At 42.7% G+C, this 19,488-nt stretch overlaps 1 long non-coding RNA gene and 1 pseudogene across 1 annotated transcript; one reads left to right on the forward strand and one right to left on the reverse strand.

Moving 5' to 3' along the window:
• The first annotated feature begins 1,423 nt into the window (after window positions 1-1,423).
• Window positions 1,424-14,905, forward strand: LOC136158198 (uncharacterized). The gene is made up of 4 exons (XR_010661322.1): window positions 1,424-1,542; window positions 4,957-5,051; window positions 5,402-5,492; window positions 14,650-14,905. It is a non-coding gene; the product is annotated as an uncharacterized lncRNA (long non-coding RNA).
• LOC136159022 (eukaryotic translation initiation factor 2A pseudogene) lies at window positions 12,591-13,734 on the reverse strand (annotated as a pseudogene).
• Window positions 14,906-19,488: the final 4,583 nt, after the last annotated feature.

Genomic DNA, 19,488 nt, shown 5'->3' on the forward strand with positions numbered 1-19,488 from the left:
TCCCCTTCCCTTCCCACTCCCTAATGATCAGAGTTTGGCCAGTTTTCTCTTTATTCTGAAGGCCTGTCGTCTGGAGATGCAGGCCTGGATCCTTGTCCACTCATATATTCCTTCCTTCTCTCAGGGAAGGAGGCCAGATGTCCTCCTTTAACTCAGCCCTGAGCACAGATGCTTCTTCCAGAAGGTGCAGATAAGAAGTGTTCTCCTTACAGAACCAAATAATAGCTCAGTCAGGGGGTGGCTGTCACTGACCTGAGCTGAGGGAGAAGATCTACTCAATAACAGTCATTATAAACAGTTATACCTTTGGTTTTATTGCTGCCGTCTAATTTTATAACTTGTGTTTAATAGACTGTGTTGAGGGAAAAGAAGTATAGAGCATAGTAGCTAAGGGTATGGGCTCTGGGTCAAATTCCATCTTCTAAAGCTACTAGAGGAGCCCCCATGAGAAAGCCACTTACTTTTCCTGAGTCTAAGGTTTATCTTCTTCAAAATTTATAACTCATGGAACTGTGAAAATTCAAATGATCTAATATTAATGCTATTTAACTACTAATATTAATATTAGTATAAAGTGTTTAGAATAGCACTTGGCCTAGAGTAAATCCTCCCTCAGCTATTGTTGCTATTTTACTCTCTTCTCAAATTTTGCAACATTTCTTAAATTTTGACTATTTTTTGTTTGTTTGTTTGTGTTTTACTCTCAGAATGGTTTGGAAGCTCTACCTTTCATTAAGGCCATTTATTTTTAATTAGTATACATTCATTTTTAATTAGTATACATTCATTTAATATTAAGTATACTGTGAATTTTCCTGTTAATTAAATAGTAATCTCTAGACACTGAGGTTTGTGACTTAAAGATACTTTGAACACTGCTGAAATAACAACAAATTCTAAGGAGGGGAAGTGGTGAAAATGAGCAACTTTAATGAAACAACAAATTGCCACAACTTCAAACAAGAAATGGGGTAACACATCTGCCAAATACCATGCCTTTGGGTCGGCACAAGATGAAGACTGCTCAGGAGGGAGCCTGCGCCCCTCCTGGGACCACAGGATGTACACAAGACCACCTAGCTCTTATTACCATCTATAAGTGCCTACAGTGAGCATTAGACTGGCAACCATCTAATCCATGGATGGTTTATTGATGGAACCACTTGGCCACAGCTGACTCCACTCATGTGCACGGACACTTTGAAATCTGTGGAATCCTGCAGGAGGTCAAGATTACCTTGCCTTTTTTCCTGCTGATGCTTTGGCTGGTAAAATCCCAGCGCTCCACTTGAAGGACTTCCTTTACGTGCTGAGAGAAAAGCCAACACATCGCCTTTCTTTCTGACAGTTCACTGCAGTTGCAATGTGTTTGTTAGGGATCAATTTAATGTGTCCTTTGTCTTTGCAGGAAGTGTTTTCCTGGTGCTGCCTTCCTGAGTGGCGTTGCCTCCTGCAGACTGTGGCACAGCAGAGATATAATTGTCTTTCATTGAAACGAATGGATGCCCCTCTGGGAGTCTGGATATTATCAAGATGAAAAAGGTTTGGCCCTTTTTTTCAGGAGCAGTAAATCAGATCCTTTGTGAGGTGTACATTCAATCTCCTTAACAATCTTTCTTCTAGAAGTGGCTAAGCCAGCCTGAAGCTTTTGTCTTTGCTACTGTAGATGGAGGTGAAGAAAGAGGTCTGTGTCACCCAGGCCCTCCTCCAGGCCCACAGATCTGCTGGTTCCCATTTGGCTTCCAAGTGCTCATACATGTGGGGCTGCCCCTTGCCTTCAGAGTTCCTCACATACCCTTCCATACCCTCTGGAGCCCACTGGCTTCCTATGGCTTCATCTCCACATCTCATGCTTTAGGGCCTTCTTTGCTCTGTTTTACTAGGAATAAGTGAGACCTTCTCTGGTGATCTGGGTAATGTTGATACTTTGCCTTTTGATATGTTCTCCCATCTCAGGCAACATACCTGGACCCACCATGACACATTTCTTTAGGAAGGTCTTCCAGTGCCTTCAGGAGGCCCATGAGTAGGAGCTAAATTTGTGTTAACTGCAGAGACAAAATGAACAGTGATAACATAAAATATCTTTCATTTGGAAGTTAATTGGGTAAGTATCAGATGGTGAATGTTTTGGAGTTTAGGTGTCATACGGCTTCAGTGGGAGCCAGCGTCACCACGTGTTGCTAAGAAGGAAAACTTGGACTATGTCAGTGGAGGAACAGTCTGTGGATCAGAGGAACAGAGAGTTCTCCTGTCCTCTGTGCTGGCTACTCGGTCTGGAACTTAGTATTCTAATTGTCCTTTGCATTAGAGGAAGAACCTTGAAAATAAATGCAAGAGATGGATTAACATCTGAGGGAATCTAGAAACCATGTTGTATAGAGATGTGTGGAAACGCTGTGGAATCCAATAGGGCTGTCTAGTCTGAAAAAAATAAAAGACTTGGGAGAAAAATGATGTCTGTCTCCAGATGTTTAAAAAGCTACAGTGTGGTAGAGAAAACAAATGGGTTCTGAGCAGTCACTATAGGGTAGAACTTTGATCTGTAGGTAGAAGTTGCAGGGGATAGATGTCATCTCACTCTGCTTTAGCAACCCCAGCAGGAGCCCCGTGGGAAAGCAGTCACCACGTCACCCTGGGTGCGTGAGCCGAGGCTGGCTCCGTTTCTCCAGGAGTCAGGTGGGCACATGCTGGGTGTCCTGCCTCCGAGCACGAGTGTCTGTTTAGGAGCGTTGGCTATGGTGCCTCACGAATGGCTCTGAAGCATGGAAGGAGGGTGGCAAAACCATGCTGTGCTCACGGAGGGTGCTGGGCCTGGCCGTGGCCGGCAGGGGATGTTTGTTCAGCTTTAAGTCTCAGGCTGATGAACCAGGCCTGGAGTTTCACCTGCAGCCCCTCCTGCATTCCTAACATCTGAAGGGAAGGCTCCAATCCCGATTCAGACAGTCCAATCTATGCCCTGAAGACAAGGGTGAGGGTGACCCATGTTGGGTTGGCCTGAGGCTGAAAAGCAGGGGTTGGATCTCTGAGTTGGGGGCTGGACTATAGAATGCTCTGTGGGGTTTTCTCTCTTCAGGTGTTCTCCCTGTTTGTGAAGCCCGTTCCCAAGAACATCTCAGGCGTTGTCTTTCTCAGCAGGTTGAAACTTAGGCTGGTCTGTAGGAAGCAGCTCCAGTGTTTGCTCAAGTCCAGTGGAATCATTTGCTCCACCCCCATCCAGCTGAAGGATGCTCAGGCCAGTGGGTTGGAACTGGCCCTTTTCTGCCCATTGATAAGAAATTCATCCGGAAAGTGGTGTGCTGGTTTGATGTCACTGAGCAGGCCTTTGGGGACCAACACACCACTGCATCCTACGTACCTACAGCCTTTTCAGGCAGACACTCAGGAATAAGGATCTTCTCCTCCGCCTTAAACATGCAGTTTCTACTTTTCATAGAAAAGAGAAGAGCAGAAGTAAAGACAAACTAATGCTGAATTTATTAAGAAAATCAAGTTCAGAGGGAATCCTGAGATTGGATTTCATTCTTTCTAATTAAACTGTACTTTTTCTTTGCTTACATTTGTTAATTTATATTTTAATGTAACTTTATATATATTAATATGGTCAGAACCTGCCTGCAATGTGGGAGACCTGGATTTGATCTCTGGGTCAGGAAGATACCCTGGAGGAGGGCATGGCAATCCACTCCAGTATTCTTGCCTGGAGAATCCCATGAACAGATGAGCCTGGCAAGCTACAGTTCATGGGGTTGCAAAGAGTCAGAATGACTAAGCATCTAACATTTATATATTTTAATATGATTTTATATTATAAAACTGTGCAAAAATTGTACACAGAATTTCTGTACTTTTTGCCCAACCCAGATGTTATATCTAATATGTTGTTTAGTCGCTCAGTCGTGTCCAACTCTTTTGCAACCCCACTGATTGCAGCCTGCCAGGCTCCTCTATTCATGAGCTTCCCTAGGCAAGAATACTAGAATCAGTTGCCATTTCCTTCTCCAGTGGATCTTTCATCTTTCCAACCCAGGGACTGAACCTACGTCCCCTGCATTGGCAAGTGGATTCTTTACCACTGAGCCACCTGGGAATCTGTATATCTAGTAGGACATGAGTACAAAGATCAAAATCATGAAATTACCTTGATGTGGCACTCATCTGCTCTATAGACCTCATGCCAACCTCACAATTGTCTCACAAATGCCCCTTTTCTGGTCCAGGATCCAAACCAGACTCAGAGATTGGGTTTAGACTCCTTTAATCTTGAGTAGTCTTACCTACATCTTTGGTAAGTTCAATTCCAGAGAAATAGAGTATATCCATTGGGATATACTATCTACTTGCCCTCTGCTGTGCCAGCTAGGAGTGAGGGAACATCACATTAAAAAGGACAGGATAGACAAGGTCCCTATGATCTGAGGGCTCTTGGTCCAGTGTTGAACACAGACAAGATCACAGAGGAGTCAATTAGTGTAAGACGGAGGGAAGGGGACATACAGGGTGGCAGGGCAGACACCTAAACCAAGTAGGGAGGAGGCAAGAAAGGATTCCTGGAGGAGATAATATCGGAGGTGAGGTTCACAGGTGACTTATTCAGGCTGAGAGAAGGATATTGCTGGCTTGAGATGGTAAGGTAGTGGCAATGGTATTAGTGAAAGCACTTTCCTCTGCTCCATGCCTCTTGAGAGCAAGTGGTAACCCAGGTCCAGTATGCGAAACTGTCAAAACTGTCCTGGTGTGGGAGGCAGGGGATACCTGAATGGAAGGATCAAAGAGAAATTTGATAGCTGCAACCCTGAAGTAGTCACTGGTAGCATACAAAGCCCTGGCCCCTATCAGGAGAAGCCCTTCCCTAAGAGGAGAGACTTGTGCATGCGTGCTAAGCTGTTTCAGTTGTGCCTAACTCTTACTAACCCTATGCAACTACCAGTTTCCTCTGTCCATGGAATTTTCCAGGCAAGAACACTGGAGTGGGTTGCCATGCCTTCTTCCTGGGATCTTCCCGACCCAGGGTTCGAACCCGTGTCTCTTCAAGTCTCCTGCATTGGCAGGTGAGTTCTTTATCACTAGCGCCACCTGGCAAGCCCAGAGAGACCTGGATAAGGCCTAATTCTGGGAATGGGGTTGAGATTATAGTAAGAAGGATAGTCCCACAGCACTGGGAACAAGCTGGCCTCGGGAGAGGAGAACCCAGCCAGGGCAGTGATATGTCAGCTGGCCTGATTTGCTGTGTGGCTCAGCCTGGATGCTCAGCCCTCAGCTCCAATTTAGGATCTTATTCTTGACCCAATGCCAGACTAATCTTCAGTAAAAGCTGGTCTGGAGGTGCAAGGTTCCAGCCTTGGCATTAGCTCCAGAGGCTATCCCTTCCCTTCTGACCCTTGTTCACTCTTGTTCATAGACCTGCTCTCTCCAGACTGGCTGGGCTGGAAGCACTTAAGAAGAAGAGCTCTCAGCTGGACTCGTCCGCTCCTTCCAACACTTGGAGAGATGTAAGTCTGCTCCCGCCCTGCAGTCATCCTGTTTCTTGACCCCTTGGCTGGAGAGGGATGTCCAGGCGGCAGGGTGGTGTGGTGGTGGTTTGCAGGGGGGTGGTGGTGCAATTTAACTTCATTAAATCCTCCAGGGTGAGGTGGAGGGAAGAGAGCAGGACTGGAATGTGAGGATGGGGGTGGGAATGACTTTCCCTGCCCAGTTTAGCTTCTCATTTGCCAGGATTGTAACTGAGGAGCTGGTTGCTATCAGGTAGTATTGATTAACACCCAAGGTCACCAGCCCATCATCTCAGCACTGTGTCTCCTTCTCCATGCCTGGACAAACCCAGTGTCCACAGATTGGCACCAAGTCTGTACTCACACATTGATTTTAGAGCTGGAGAGGCAGAAATAATGGTTAGTCTAGAAAACGATATGGCCGGGTGCAAGGTTTCTCCTGCTATCAGGATGTCCTGGGAATTCCATTACAAGGAGATTTTAGGCAATGGAGAAAACACAGGCAAGCAGAAACAATTGGAGATTTATTTATGGGCCAGTGCAGCCCACCACAAATAGTTGGACAGTGTCTCTGAAAAACACCTGGGGGTCTCCTGTGTGGAAATGAGCGATGTGATTTTTTTGGTACTAAAACTTACTTTATGTCTTGGGAAGAGAACCTCAAGCTTCTTCGATCCCCTTCTATCATATAGCCTTGGCAGCTCTGGGAGATTATTTTCCCAGTTAAGCACACCAGCAGCTGCTGATTTTGGCTACAGTTTGCCTTGCTTATTCCTTGGGAGGAAAGAAGATGCTCTGCTGTCCTCGAAAGCTACCAGTGGCAATCAAGACAAAAACACAGAACAGATGGGCCAGGAGGACGGAAATCCCAGGGCACGCTCTGGGTTCCTATCCTCAGCAGAAAGCTGCAACACCCAGTGGTTATAGACTCTCCTGCCAGGCCTGGGGCTGCATGGAGTTCCTTAGGGCTTCCCCCACCTGATGTTTCAGGATAAGAGATGGAGGTGGAGCGGCAGAGATGAGGGGACAGTGAGCAAGGCAATTGGACATCTCCTATTTATCAAAATATTTCATCCATCATCACATTACCAGTTCTAATGTAAGTGACTCAGTTCTTTGGATGTCAACTTCTCCCACTCCTGGGTTCTGACTTGAACCAACTGAAATACCAGTTAACATTTGTGTTATTGTTTACTATTGCCAGGCACTAGTGTATAGATTTGCAAGGTTATACTTAATCCTAATCTTATTTTTATGCTGTACCCATTTTTTCTGATTAGAAAGTTGAGTATCAGAAAAGACAAATAATTTACTCAAAGTCAGGTAGTTAGTAATTGGCATTGCTGGTTAGTCGATCACCCAAAATACATGAAATATTAAATACCAGAATAGACTGTCTTCCTGGGAAGACATATGCCATTCCTTCAATATGTATCTATCTATCTATATATATGTTTAGTTCAGTTCAGTTTAGTCACCCAGTTGTGTCCAACTCTTTGCGATCCCATGGACTGCAGCAGGCCAGGCTTCCCTGTCCATCACCAACTCCCGGAGCTTCCTCAAACTCATGTCCATCAAGGCAGTGATGCCATCCAACCATCTCACCCTCTGTCATCCCCTTCTCCTCCCACCTTCAATATTTCCCAGTGCCAGAGTCTTTTCTTTGAGTCAGTTTTTTGCATCAGGTGACCAAAGTATTGGAGTTTCAGCTTCAGCATCAGTCCCTCCAATGAATATTCAGGACTGATTTCCTTTAGGATTGACTGGTTGGATCTCTTTGCAGTCTAAGGGATCCTCAAGAGTCTTCTCCAATACCACAATTCAAAAGCATCAGTTCTTTGGCACTCAGCTTTCTTTAGTCCAACTCTCACATCCATACATGTCTACTGGAAAAACCACAGCTTTGACTAGATGGACCTTTGTTGGCAAAGTAATGTCTCTGCTTTTTATTATGCTGTCTAGGTTGATCAGGGAAGCTTTTCTTCCAAGGGGCAAGCATCTTTTAATTTCAAGGCTGCAGTCACCATCTGCAGTGATTTTGGAGCCCCTCCAACATAAAGTCTCTCACTGTTTTCATTGTTTCCCCATCTATTTGCCATGAAGTGATGGGACTGGTTGCCATGATCTTAGTTTTCTGAATGTTGAGTTTTAAGCCAACTTTTTCACTCTCCTCTTTCACTTTCATCAAGAGGCTCTTTAGTTCTTCTTCACTTTTTGCCATAAGGGTGGTGTCATCTGCCTACCTGAGATTATTGGTATTTCTCCCAGAAATCTTGATTCCAGCTTGTGCTTCATCCAGCCTATCATTTCTCATGATGTACTCTGCATATAAGTTAAATAAGCAGGGTGACAATATACAGCCTTGACATACTCCTTTCCCTATTTGGAACCAGTTTGTTGTTCCTGGTCCAGTTCTAACTGCTGTTTCTTGACCTGCATACAGATTTCTCAGGAGACAGGTAAGGTAGTCTGGTATTCCCATCTCTTTCAGAATTTTCCAGTTTGTTGAGATCCACAAAGTCAAAGGCTTTGCATAGTCAATAAAGCAGTAGGTGTTTTGCTGGAACTTTCTTGCTTTTTGATGATCCAGTGGATGTTGGCAATTTGATCTCTGATTCCTCTGCCTTTTCTAAATCTGGCATATATCTATATCTATATATCTGGCAACCCTAACTCAGCAATAATATGTATCCATCTATTTCATAGTCAAGGAAACAAACATAAAGAACCTAAAAACACTGGAAGAAAATCAGCATCTTTAGAATGATATGTAAAATTACTTTGAAAGTACATTGAAATTAAAAATAACATGAAAAAGATATTGCCTCAGGAGATAAACTTTAAAAGCATCAAAACATTCCTTAGAATAAGTATAATTAACTTTAATAAATGATATAGTAATATAAAAATGGATGAGAGTATTTTCTAAATAAATTATTTCAAAACTCAGAGATCTGGAGAAAAGAAAATAAAGTCAATGATATAAAAAAGTGGGTTAAAGAGCAGAATTAATGTAGCTGAAAATTGAATTTGTAAGCTGAAAGATGTCAACAAAGAATTCTTCCAAAATATAGCCCCAAAGACAAGGAAGCAGAACGTATTAAAGAAGCATAGTGAGACAGAGAGACATATCATATTATTCCAAATTCTGCCTAATTCAATTTGTAAAAGGGAAAAAAAAAAAAAGAAAGAAAACAAAGCAGAGAAGTGAAGGGAGGAATAAATAACAGAGGACAAAATTTTCAGAAACGAAGACATGAGTCCTCGAATCTAAATAGCCCACTAGGTGTTAGGTAGGTCAAATGTAATGAACAAACCACATGTACACACTGTGGTGATATTGCAGGAAAAAAGTTTCCTAAAGGCTAATAAAGCAAAACAAGAGAGAATGTAATTTCTCTATAAAGGAGTAAGAACAGATTGTAGTTATAGTTCTTAAAAGCAAGAGAGGATTTCTGAAAGCAATAGAGCAATTTCTTCAAAATTGTTGCCATGTGATTTTTTAACTGGAATTCTATCCCAAGCAATATAAAAACAAATAAATACTAGGGAAAAATAGTTTCTTAAAACCTTTTAAGAAATCTGGAAGTTTACCAGTGAGAGGCCTTACCAGAAAATTTGGAGACTCTATTCCAGCAAAATAAAGCAAAAATATTGATAATTAAACTTGAAGAAGACTTGGAATATAGGGAATAGTGGTCAGCAAAAACATAACTAATTCTAAATAAGTATTTATTTTTAAAATAAGTAGTGACAATTAATACAAACTTGAATTTATAGTTCTAAATGATTTCAGGAGAGGTCAGATCATGGAAGAAGGGAAAAGCTTTATATTTAAGAACTTTTGACAACATTTTTTCCAGCTTTTGAACAAGGGAAACCACATTTTAATTTTGCAGTTGGTACCACAATCTATATAGCCACCTCTGTCACCCAAAGTGAATGCTTGAGATTTCTTTTGCTAAAGAAATGAGAACAAAGAGGTTCTGTATTTGAAGACATCAAGCAAACAAAATTGGGTTAGAAAAGGAAAATTAAATTAGTTGCTAACAGGTTTAGAGACATCCTTAGACTTCCACTGTCAAATGGGAAATTGTAGTGTTTTTCATGGAACAACCAAACCACTCAGAGAAAAGAACTACATGTCCTGGCATTTCAGGGTCACTAATATCATTGTCGGTCAGCCATCCCACCAACCTGCAGTGAGACTATTCAATGTATAAGCTCTTCCATGCAAAAATGGCCAGTTTCAAAACCTTGTCATCCCTCCAAAGATGACCCTGTATCCAGGGATTAATGCACTCCTTCCTATTTCCCTTTCTGACTTTTAATTTAAGAATCACACCCATTTGCATTTATAGAATTACTAACACATTGCATCTTAGGTTCTATTTGTGTTCTTCACGTTTATCACAACATTCTGAACTTAAGACCTTTTTTCATGCCTGTCTCTGTACGAGGCTGGGAGCTCCCTGAGGACACAGCCATCTGTCTCTTGTTCACTGTTAGAGCCCAGAGTCCCCCGTTGGTGCTTTCCCCACATTGTAAACTGATTTGAGTGAACAAATGTGAAATAACTTAGTAACTGTATGTGAACAAAATGACAGCTTCTGATTACACAATGGATAGAGAGCAGATTCCAAGGAGGCCCGGGATCATATGCAGTTGATTCTAAGACAGTGTGAATGATAAATATGCTACCTCGGTCACTACATTCCCATCAATATCCCGAGCCTGCTGAGGCAGGTGTTGGGCAGGATGGAACAGTGTATGGTTTCCTAGCTGGAGTGGAGCAGAAGAAAGGCAGGAACATCTTCGTTTTCTCTTCTTCCCTCCTCAATTCCCCTACCAACCACAAAAAGAGCTTATGAACTTCAACGTGATTCTTATTCTCCTTTGCCTTCCCAGACCCTTCCTTGGTCTCTGGTTTCAGGCCTGAGAATAAATCTCTTGGTCACCCTACTCAATCAGTTTCTCCCAGAGAAAGGACCCGGCTGCAAGGATGACAGGAACCAGACTTCAAATGGTTTTCCAGGAGCAGAGGGAAGCGAAACCTTTTCCTGCCGTTTCTTCAGCCAAGGAATTAAGGGAAGGATGTGGGTCACAGGGCTACAGCAGTGCAAGGAGGAATTCCAGCACTTTCTTGAGAACTCACGGGAAGATCTGTTTCCCTTCAGTAGAAACTGCCCTTTGCTTTCCAGGCGGTGCCTGGCTCACCTCATCAGAGGCTCTGTGCTGGGAAACCAGTGCCCTGGCTGGCTTGGGTGGCTTCTACTAAGATATGCAGGAAGGAAATGAAGCCTTTTATTTCTATTATCCCTCCCTGGGTAATGGCAAGAAATTTTTGCCTTGAGAGCTTTTATTTTTGTAGGAGAATTGCCTTTTCCCTTTAGGGGAGATTCCTACCTCTCTAAGTAGCTGTTGCTCTAAGTAAGCATCTCCTTCCCAGTAACCTCAGTCTGAAGGTGTCCTATGGCACGGGCATCCTGTTTGCCTGGTCATGATCAGTGCAGAAATAAAGAGCATGACAGCTGATGAACACACTCCTTCATCAGCCTGCTTTCCACATTATAAAGTTTAAGGATAGCATCCTACCACCCACATGGGGAAGAAGCATGGCTTCTAGAATTGAGGTACAGTATGTGTGGTACCTAGGATCAGCTGTGTAAAGTTTCAAAAAGAAATTCTGTGTCTTGCAACAGGGCAAGCAACTCAAATTTGGATTCAAGATAAAAACTGAAAATGGAGAAAAACTAGGGAAGAGCTACTGCTCAGTGGGCAGATGGTACCCTCCCCACAAACTTCAGCCATCATCTGCCTCCAGTGGATGCTTCACAGAGCCCTGCTTCTGCAGAGCATCTCTGTTACCATATCTCCAGGAATTCAGAGTTAGAGGAAACCTGACTTCCTGGACTTCCCTCACAAGTGTCATCACCAGTCAGGGGCTGAGTGGTTCCCTCCCTCTGGTTTCTTAAAGCAGTTTCTCTGGGGATCCTTTTCTTGCCACCTTGTATTTTTTTCTCCTTGTTCTCTGTAGTGTGTGTGTTTGTTTCTTAGCCCTTTTAAGTTCTTCTACCTGCTAAAAACTTTAGCATATTATTAATCTCCTTCCTGACAGACTCCACATGGTACATTTTATTATATCTTGACTATGTCTAGACAAAGCTTAGCTCATGGGAGGCATGAAATACATATGCATAAATGAATGGGGACTTCCACATACCAGTATTATGTGTCCAGCTCTATCTCTGACCATTCAAGGCCACTAAAAAGATTGCTGAAACTCCTTTTGTGAGGGGGAAATGACACCCATGTATTCAGGCTCTTATGGGGTTCCTCACTGGAAAGAGCAAAGCCTGAGTCTTGGTTTAAAAATTAAAATTTTAAGGATTCTCAAAAGAACTGTGCTATAAAGCAATTCACTTTTCTACAAAATTACTCTGAGGTTATGCTGATCAACTTAGTGAGTTAGTACAGGTTTAGGAGAAAACACTTATTCTCAAGTTGGAGAAACAAGCTTTTGTTCACCTGGCTTGTTTTGCACTAATTTAAAGCAGTTAAATGGGTTACATTTATTTAAATTTAAGATGTCTTTCCCCATACATGGTAAATTATACTGAATAAAAGTGATACTTGATTTTCAATGTCTTGAGCTTAGCTAAGAAATTGTTATCTCTTTTCTTCAACATGTATTGAAAGGTAGAGAAGGTTGCCCTAGTGGACATTATTAACTGAGGGCTTCCCTGGTGGCTCAGATGGTAAAGAATCCTCCTGCAATGCAGGAGACCCAGGTTCCATCCCTGGGTTGGGAAGATCCCCTGGAGAAAGGAATGGCTACCCACTCCACTATTCTTGCCTGGAGAATGCCACGGACAGAGGAGCCTGGTGGGCTATAGTCCGTGGGGTGGTTGCAAAGAGTCGGACATGACTGAGTGACTAACACTTCATTTTCGCCTGTATGTCAAAGCTTGGCTAAATGGTTGCATTATAGATGAGCCGTACATGGTGGGTCTGTGGTGGCCTGGTGACATTCAGGGTGCTCCACCAGGTTTAGTACACAGGATGTGTTTCCTGGTTTATGCTAACAGCTTGCCTTCTCTAAATATTTAACATAACCAATTCCAAATCTTCCAGCTCCTGGAGAAGGGTGATATCTTTTTGAATTTTCTCTAACTTATTGTTTTTCTAGTCATATTTCAGTTGCTGCTTATTCTTTAAAGGTTCAGTTGCTTTTGGGTCTCCTTTAGGATCTTGAATTTTTCGTCTGTCTCACGGTCTCCAGATGTTAATGGAGACACAGTGTTCTGTGGGGGTGCTCTGGGGGGCAGGGGTAGGTGCCAAGTCTTGGTTCTAGTCACTTCCCGCTTTGCAGCTTTCTTAGTCTCATATTTCCTTTGATTTTTAAAGACTGCTCTTGGTAATGGCTTATCATTTCCTGGTTGTGGTTTCTTATTCTGGAGTAGCTTCTTAGGCAGCTTGGAATTGACAATTAGTTTATTTCTTAAAGCTGAGAATCTATCAACCATTGCAAATTTCTGTTCCTAATTGGGTACTTCACTTAAAACTACTTGGGAAGTAGTTGTTTTCACTGGAAATAGTCCATCCAAAAATAGTTGCCAGGATAAGGCTGGCATAATACCAAAGTGTGTACCCATTATTAACATGCAAGCTGGGAGCATGCAGGCTGATAAAAATGTGTTCCCCATCTGGACACCAAGCAAAATATGTAGCATCAGAGGCTAGGGGCTTAGAAATAGGGTTGCATTTTAAAATATCTCATGACTGCCTTTGTCCCTCAGATTTCTAAATCTAACTAGCATTAATATATGGCCATGAGAACTGAATAAGCTGCATTAGAACACCAGTTCCAAAGTCAAACACTGGATCACATTTCAAGTTGAAAACCGTCTCTTTGGCAGGCATAAATCCATAAATAGTGTAAAACTCAGTTGACCTAGAATTCCAAATTACACCGTAACTGGGGCTAAATGCTTTGGTAATTGAACAGATTACAACATTTTCTCCATTTGTTGTGAAGTAACACATCATTTATTCTCAGGAAGCTCCTGTCTTAAAAATTGTTCTAGCCATCACAACACAGCAGTGGCTTTTTTATTCCATAGCATCATAACCTTATCAACCTTACAGGAATGATTGTTGGCTAAACCTACATGAGGTACACCAAAGTTGGGGTATAGACAAAATTTAACAAATGCACGTGCACCTTTACCCCCTGGAACATAGACGGTACTCTTATGTGACTGGAATCCAAGTGATGACACACAGTAATCATACAATTATTATGTGCAATAGGTGCTCAGTATACATTTGTTAAATGAGTTGACTGCTGTCTCTCCCCTTGCCCTCAGTTCCCAACATACTCAGAAAATAGTATTTGATTAAAGAATAATTAGATGAATGAATGATAAATACATATTTCTATTGCTTATTCTGCTGCAAATGCCCTCCAAGCATGGCAAAGCAGCCCCTAGGCATGAGAACACCTCTTTCCCAATTGTCCTACTGGTTTTATTCTTGTGGCATTGTTGTTTATAAGCAGATTTCCTTTGATCATTTCCAGGACAAGAATGAATCATGTGTAGGTGGAAGTCATTATAACTGTGTAACCCTGAAATGTCTCCCAGCTCGGTTTTTTATTAAAAAAAACTATTGCTTCCAACTTGAATCCTATTCACTAATCTTTCTTTCTTTTTTTTTTTTGGTTGCCCTGTGAGGCTTGCGGGATCTTAGTTTCCTGACCAGGGATCAGAGCATGCTCTCTGCAGTGAGAGTGCAGAGTCCTAACCCGTGGACCACCAAGGAATTCCCTCAACTTGACTTTGTCTTTTCCTAGATGGGGGACCCTGAATGAAAGAAAGCTCTAATTTTCCTTGTCTGTGGTTTAGAGTAAAACCAAAGTCAATCCCTGACCTGGTCTTCCCTCTGACTAGGTCTCCTTCTCCTGTGCGTTTTCTCCAGTTGGAGAACTCTGTGAATCAGTGGGTCTCAGGCCAGATCAGAGTCACCTGGAAGCTTGTAGAATGGTCATCTGGGGAAGACATGTGGCAGTAGGAACAGCCTTAAGATGAAGCAAGGGGACACATCACAACAGCCACCGAGACTTGCCTCCAGACTGACCTTTTGTCTTCCTTTCCAGGGACCTTGGTCTCTAACTCTGGCCATCCTTGCCCTCCTTTGGAGAAGCTTCCTTCTAAGACTGGCTGTAAAGGGGCATGTGTCCCTCCTGAACTGACTCCCACCCCTCAGGTCCCAGAGATCAGGGTAAATGGGAATAAGCATGCTCCCCAATTTTCCAGAGCTTCCTCTCCCCAAGCTGGGCTGGACCCTTCCATGGAAGGAGCCGTCTGGGAGCTCCAGGAAGGGTGGATATTCACAATACAGTTGTTCTGTTCAACAACTGAAGCAAGGCTCCTACCTGGGAACCCACCCTCACATGCCTGTCCTCCCTTGCCTGGCTCTGAGGGGGACCCGCTCTCTCCACCAAGGGTCAGACTCCTGGTCTGTGTCTTGAAGTTTCACATGTTCATACTTTTGGCTCCTTTGGTTGCTGGTGAAAACTTGGCACACTTCATGTTTCTATTCCAATAACTTATTTGTTTTAAAATTTGGCATGTCTGAAAAATCAAGAGTCTGTGTGTGCGTGTGAGTGTGTTTGATAGAGCATATGGGAAAATCCCTTCCCCCTGGCTATTTATAACCCTTCCCAGGCACTGAAAGCACAATGGCCATAACTCTCATCCATTCAAAAAAAGTGCCGAGTGCAGCACTTTCTTATTTTATATACCTCCTTGCTCTTAAGTGCTCACTGTTTGGATTTCTGATCTGATAACTTTATTTAAAAACTGAGTTTTACTGATGAGTCCCAGCAATGAAATATGCAGTGTTGGGAATATAATTAATAATAATGTAATATCTTTGTATGATGACAGAGGTGATCAAAAGGTACAGACTTCTAGTTATAAGATAAGTAAATACTAGGGATGTAATATACACTATGATTAACATAATTAATACTGCTATATGTTTTCTTTGCTATATGTTTTATATGAAAGCTATTAGAGCATTTTGTAAGAGTGCTCATCTCAAGGAAAATATTATTTTTTTTTTCCTGTTCTTTTGTGTCTGTATGAGATGAAGAATGTTTACTAAATGTATTATGGTAATCATTTCATGAGATATGTAAGTCAAATCATTACGCTGTACATCTTAAACCTTTGTGGTGCTGTATGTTAATTATATCTCAATAAAACTGGAAGAAAAATTTTAAAAAATATTAAAAAAATTGGGTTTTACTGGAACTTTGCACTCATTTGAACTCTTTGTTCTGGCCAAGGGCTTCATTTCTGTGGCTGCCCCTCTCACTCCATGAAGGTGGACTAGTATGGTGCCTGCTCCCAGCGATACTACAGGGTCTGGTTAGGGACTTCAACCATCACACGATAAGAAAACCCTAATACCACAGAAGAAATATCATGTGGATCTGGCAAAGTCCTGCACCTTCTGGCCCCTGGCTGTCCCTTTCACTTCCTCCCCTGCGACTCTGCAGAAACCTGGCACCTGGAAGGCATTCTGTAAATGCTTATTAAACAAATGTTCCCACTGTCCTCTGCTCTTTCCATTTATGTTCCTAAGATTCTCTGGCTACATCACGCCCTTCCCTGGGTCTGTTTTTGAACAAGTTCTTCTGTCTTCCCTTGATGATTTGAGAATCCACATTTTCCAGTTTCACATTTTCAAGTTGGGCCCATGTGTTTATCTTTGAAGAGGAGAAATTAAGGAAATGTCTGCAAAGCAGTTGGAAGATGGAAAGTGATTCCGTAAATGGCCCTGAGACATCAAGGAAGTTTTGGATGATAGGAAGCCGACAGCATTGGAGCTGGAGATTTCCAGATTTTCAGGATCTCAGAGGGAAGGGATAGGCTGCTGCAGAGAGCCTGTAATCCACTCAACATGCAGAAAGTAGGGTCGGAGGGAAGGAATTTGGAGACCCTGCTAATGGCCTGCCGAGCTTCATCTTGCTCAGCCTGTGTGTGGATGAGAAAGATGTGCTTGCAAGCTCTGAACCCCTGTGAGCAGGGGCGCAGGGAACCTTGGCTGACTCTGGCCTACACCATAAACCAGGAAACACCAACCCGATGACTCAGCCCTGCAGTGAACTCCTAATTCACTTGGCAGATGAAGCAGGATGAGTTAATCTACATCTATGCAGAGGGAGGATGAGCAAAATCTACTAAGTGAAAAAAATGAGTCAAAACATTATAAGTACATACAAATAGTGCAAGCACACATACGCTTGGCAACTCTGGTGGCTCAGTGGTAAAGAAGCCGCCTGCTAATGCAGGAGACTTGGGTTCAGTCCCTGGGTTGGGAAGATCCCCTGGGAAGGAAATGGCATGGCTCTCCAGTATTCTTATCTGCAGAAGTCCACGGACTGAGAAGCCTGGTGGTGCTACAGTTCACAGGGTCACAGAAGAGTTTGACAATGACTTAGAGACTGAACAACAACAATACAAACACTCAGACACATCCCTTGAAGAATAATCACCACCACACTAACACAGAATGCAGGGTTTTAGTAGGACATTTTCTTATAGGTGCTGTCTTTTTTCTTGTTCTGTGTGATGGTCGGTTCTTGATTGCTGAGGGGCTGGCTGATTCTGATTGCTCTGGTGGGTTATGGTTCCAGGAGACTGATCCTCAGTCCTCTGCCAGCACATTCCTTGTCCTCATTTCACTTCCAGGTTGGTTCCATTTCTGCTCTGCTTCTAGTCTGCTTGCTAAGTTGACTGTGGTCTGGCAAAAGAATTAGTAGAGTCTTTGTTGGATATTTGCACTTCCTTGGGCTTCATCATGCTTAGTTGCTCAGTTGTGTCTGACTCTTTGCAACCCCATGGACTGTACTTTGCCAGGTTCCTCTATCCATGGGATTGGTTTGATGTAAAAACATTTGATTGACAATTGATTTTTAAGTAAAGTATTAATTGTATCAGTATAAGCCTCTGGGTTTTTTTTTTTTTTCTCATTTCTTAAGGGCCTGTAGAAAGACAACTGGATTTTCTTTTAATGTTAAAAAGGATGGATCTCAGCTACTTCATCTCTAACTTTTTTCTCTTGGCTTCTGCATAACCCCAGCCCGTTCTGTTCCAGGGCTGGGAAGGCAGTCTCACCTGCCTGGCTCTGGGCCACAGGGAATACCAGGCTCTGAGGATTCAACCAGAGGTCCCCAATTACCCCCAGGGAGACCAGCACCCAGCCAGCCCTTTGCCTGACTTGGCTGTAGCCTAGCCTGCCTTCAAGGTATCAGAGAGTGCAGCATGAATGCCCCAGTTGTGGGAAAATAAAATACATGTGTGTGTGATTAAAATTATACAAGAAAGTTTGGTTCTAGAATATTAATGGTGAAGATCTTAGGATATTGGGAATTTGGGTGATGCTCACTTCTTTATAGAAAACAGAACAAAATCACTTTCTTGTTGTCCATGTGTCCTGTCAAATCTTTTTGGTCTTGTGATGCTACCCTAATTCTGCTTCTTCAATTGTTAAAAAGAAAAAAAAAGACTTTTCTTGGCAAGCCCTTGTTTTCTGTACCTATTGGCATTTTCAGGTCGCTGTCTTCCCTAGTACCTAGTCTAGAATATATGAATTCAAAAGAAAATCCCAGGAACTCACCACCATATCATGGCTTCGGTTCTGAGGCCCTGGTCAGTCTGCCTTTTCCTCTCTACTTTGCAGCAGGAGGAAAAGGAAATATATTTCTTCTATCATTGTGGAGGTTGTGGTCCTCCATAATTTTGTTTTTGATGTCAGTTTTTGTTATCTAGATGGTTTGATGCACAATTTTAACCCTATGCTACCGGAATATCTTTACATTTGGATAAGGAAATTCAGTCCGTACACACTGACTTCAGATGTAGATACTGAGCAATTCATTTCTTCCATTTTGTTTACTACCTTTGTAATAAACATCACTTGGTCTAGATTTTTTTTCTTCCTTAGTGTGTTGATCTAGTCAGGTACAATTTTATTTCTCTTCCCAGTGCTCTTGTTTGTCTAATGCGGATATTCTATTATGCATTACCTTTGCACTCAAGTGGTTTCTCATTTTAAGGTTCTCACAGCTAATAAGTGCAGAGTTCTTTCCATTGCTCCTCTGAGTATTTTGAGGTCCTGGGGCAGATTTCATCTGGGAACACAGAAGCTGTATTTTCCCAATCGGTTCCTTGGAGCAGGCCCCATTATTACGCCTCTCTGAAAGGACATTGGAAAGCTAGGTTGTAGAGGCCAGACACTGAGGAAGTGGCCACGTTGACTCCAAGTCTATCTGAATATAGCTGTCTTCTCTGGGTAGGATGATAATTCCTATCATTTAAGGGAAAGGCAGCACTAAAACCTCACACCATCATCATTTGCTTTTGCTTCCTATTAAATGAATAGCCCAACAGGAGCCTGCAGGGTCCACTTGGGACATGGAACAGAATTTCAAAGAAGGTCCCCCTGCTTCAAGCTGGTTCTTTTTAAAAGGTGACATGAGGGCATGACCTAGAATCTCAAAGAATCTCAAATGTCTGTCTTTGGGGGACTGGCCTTCTTTATCCATCATAATGGTTTGGGGGATGGAGATGGAGTGTCTAGGCCAGAGCCACCTGGGCTGATAGAATTTTGGGTTAATTGTTTCCACCTGGTACTTGTCTGTCATTCCTGTTGTCTTCTAAAGGGCCCTGGTATTTAGGCCACAGTTTGGTGAAGAAGAGCAAAGACTTGTGGCACTTATTTATTTTCTTCTGAAGCAGCATGACCTCCCAAAAGGCTGTGCCTTTTGAGTCCAATATTCACTCAAGTTAGGTCAAGATTTTATAGAGGGTTGAATATTAGCTGGGCGTGTAGCCTCTCTTACTCTGAATGCTTGCTTAGGCCTTCTGTGCCTCAGTGTCCCACTTGATAAGTTGGTATCAGCAATCCAAGATTAGAAAATCAT

This window comes from Muntiacus reevesi, chromosome 2 (assembly GCF_963930625.1).
Source record: "Muntiacus reevesi chromosome 2, mMunRee1.1, whole genome shotgun sequence".
In the NCBI taxonomy this organism is placed as follows: domain Eukaryota; kingdom Metazoa; phylum Chordata; class Mammalia; order Artiodactyla; family Cervidae; genus Muntiacus; species Muntiacus reevesi.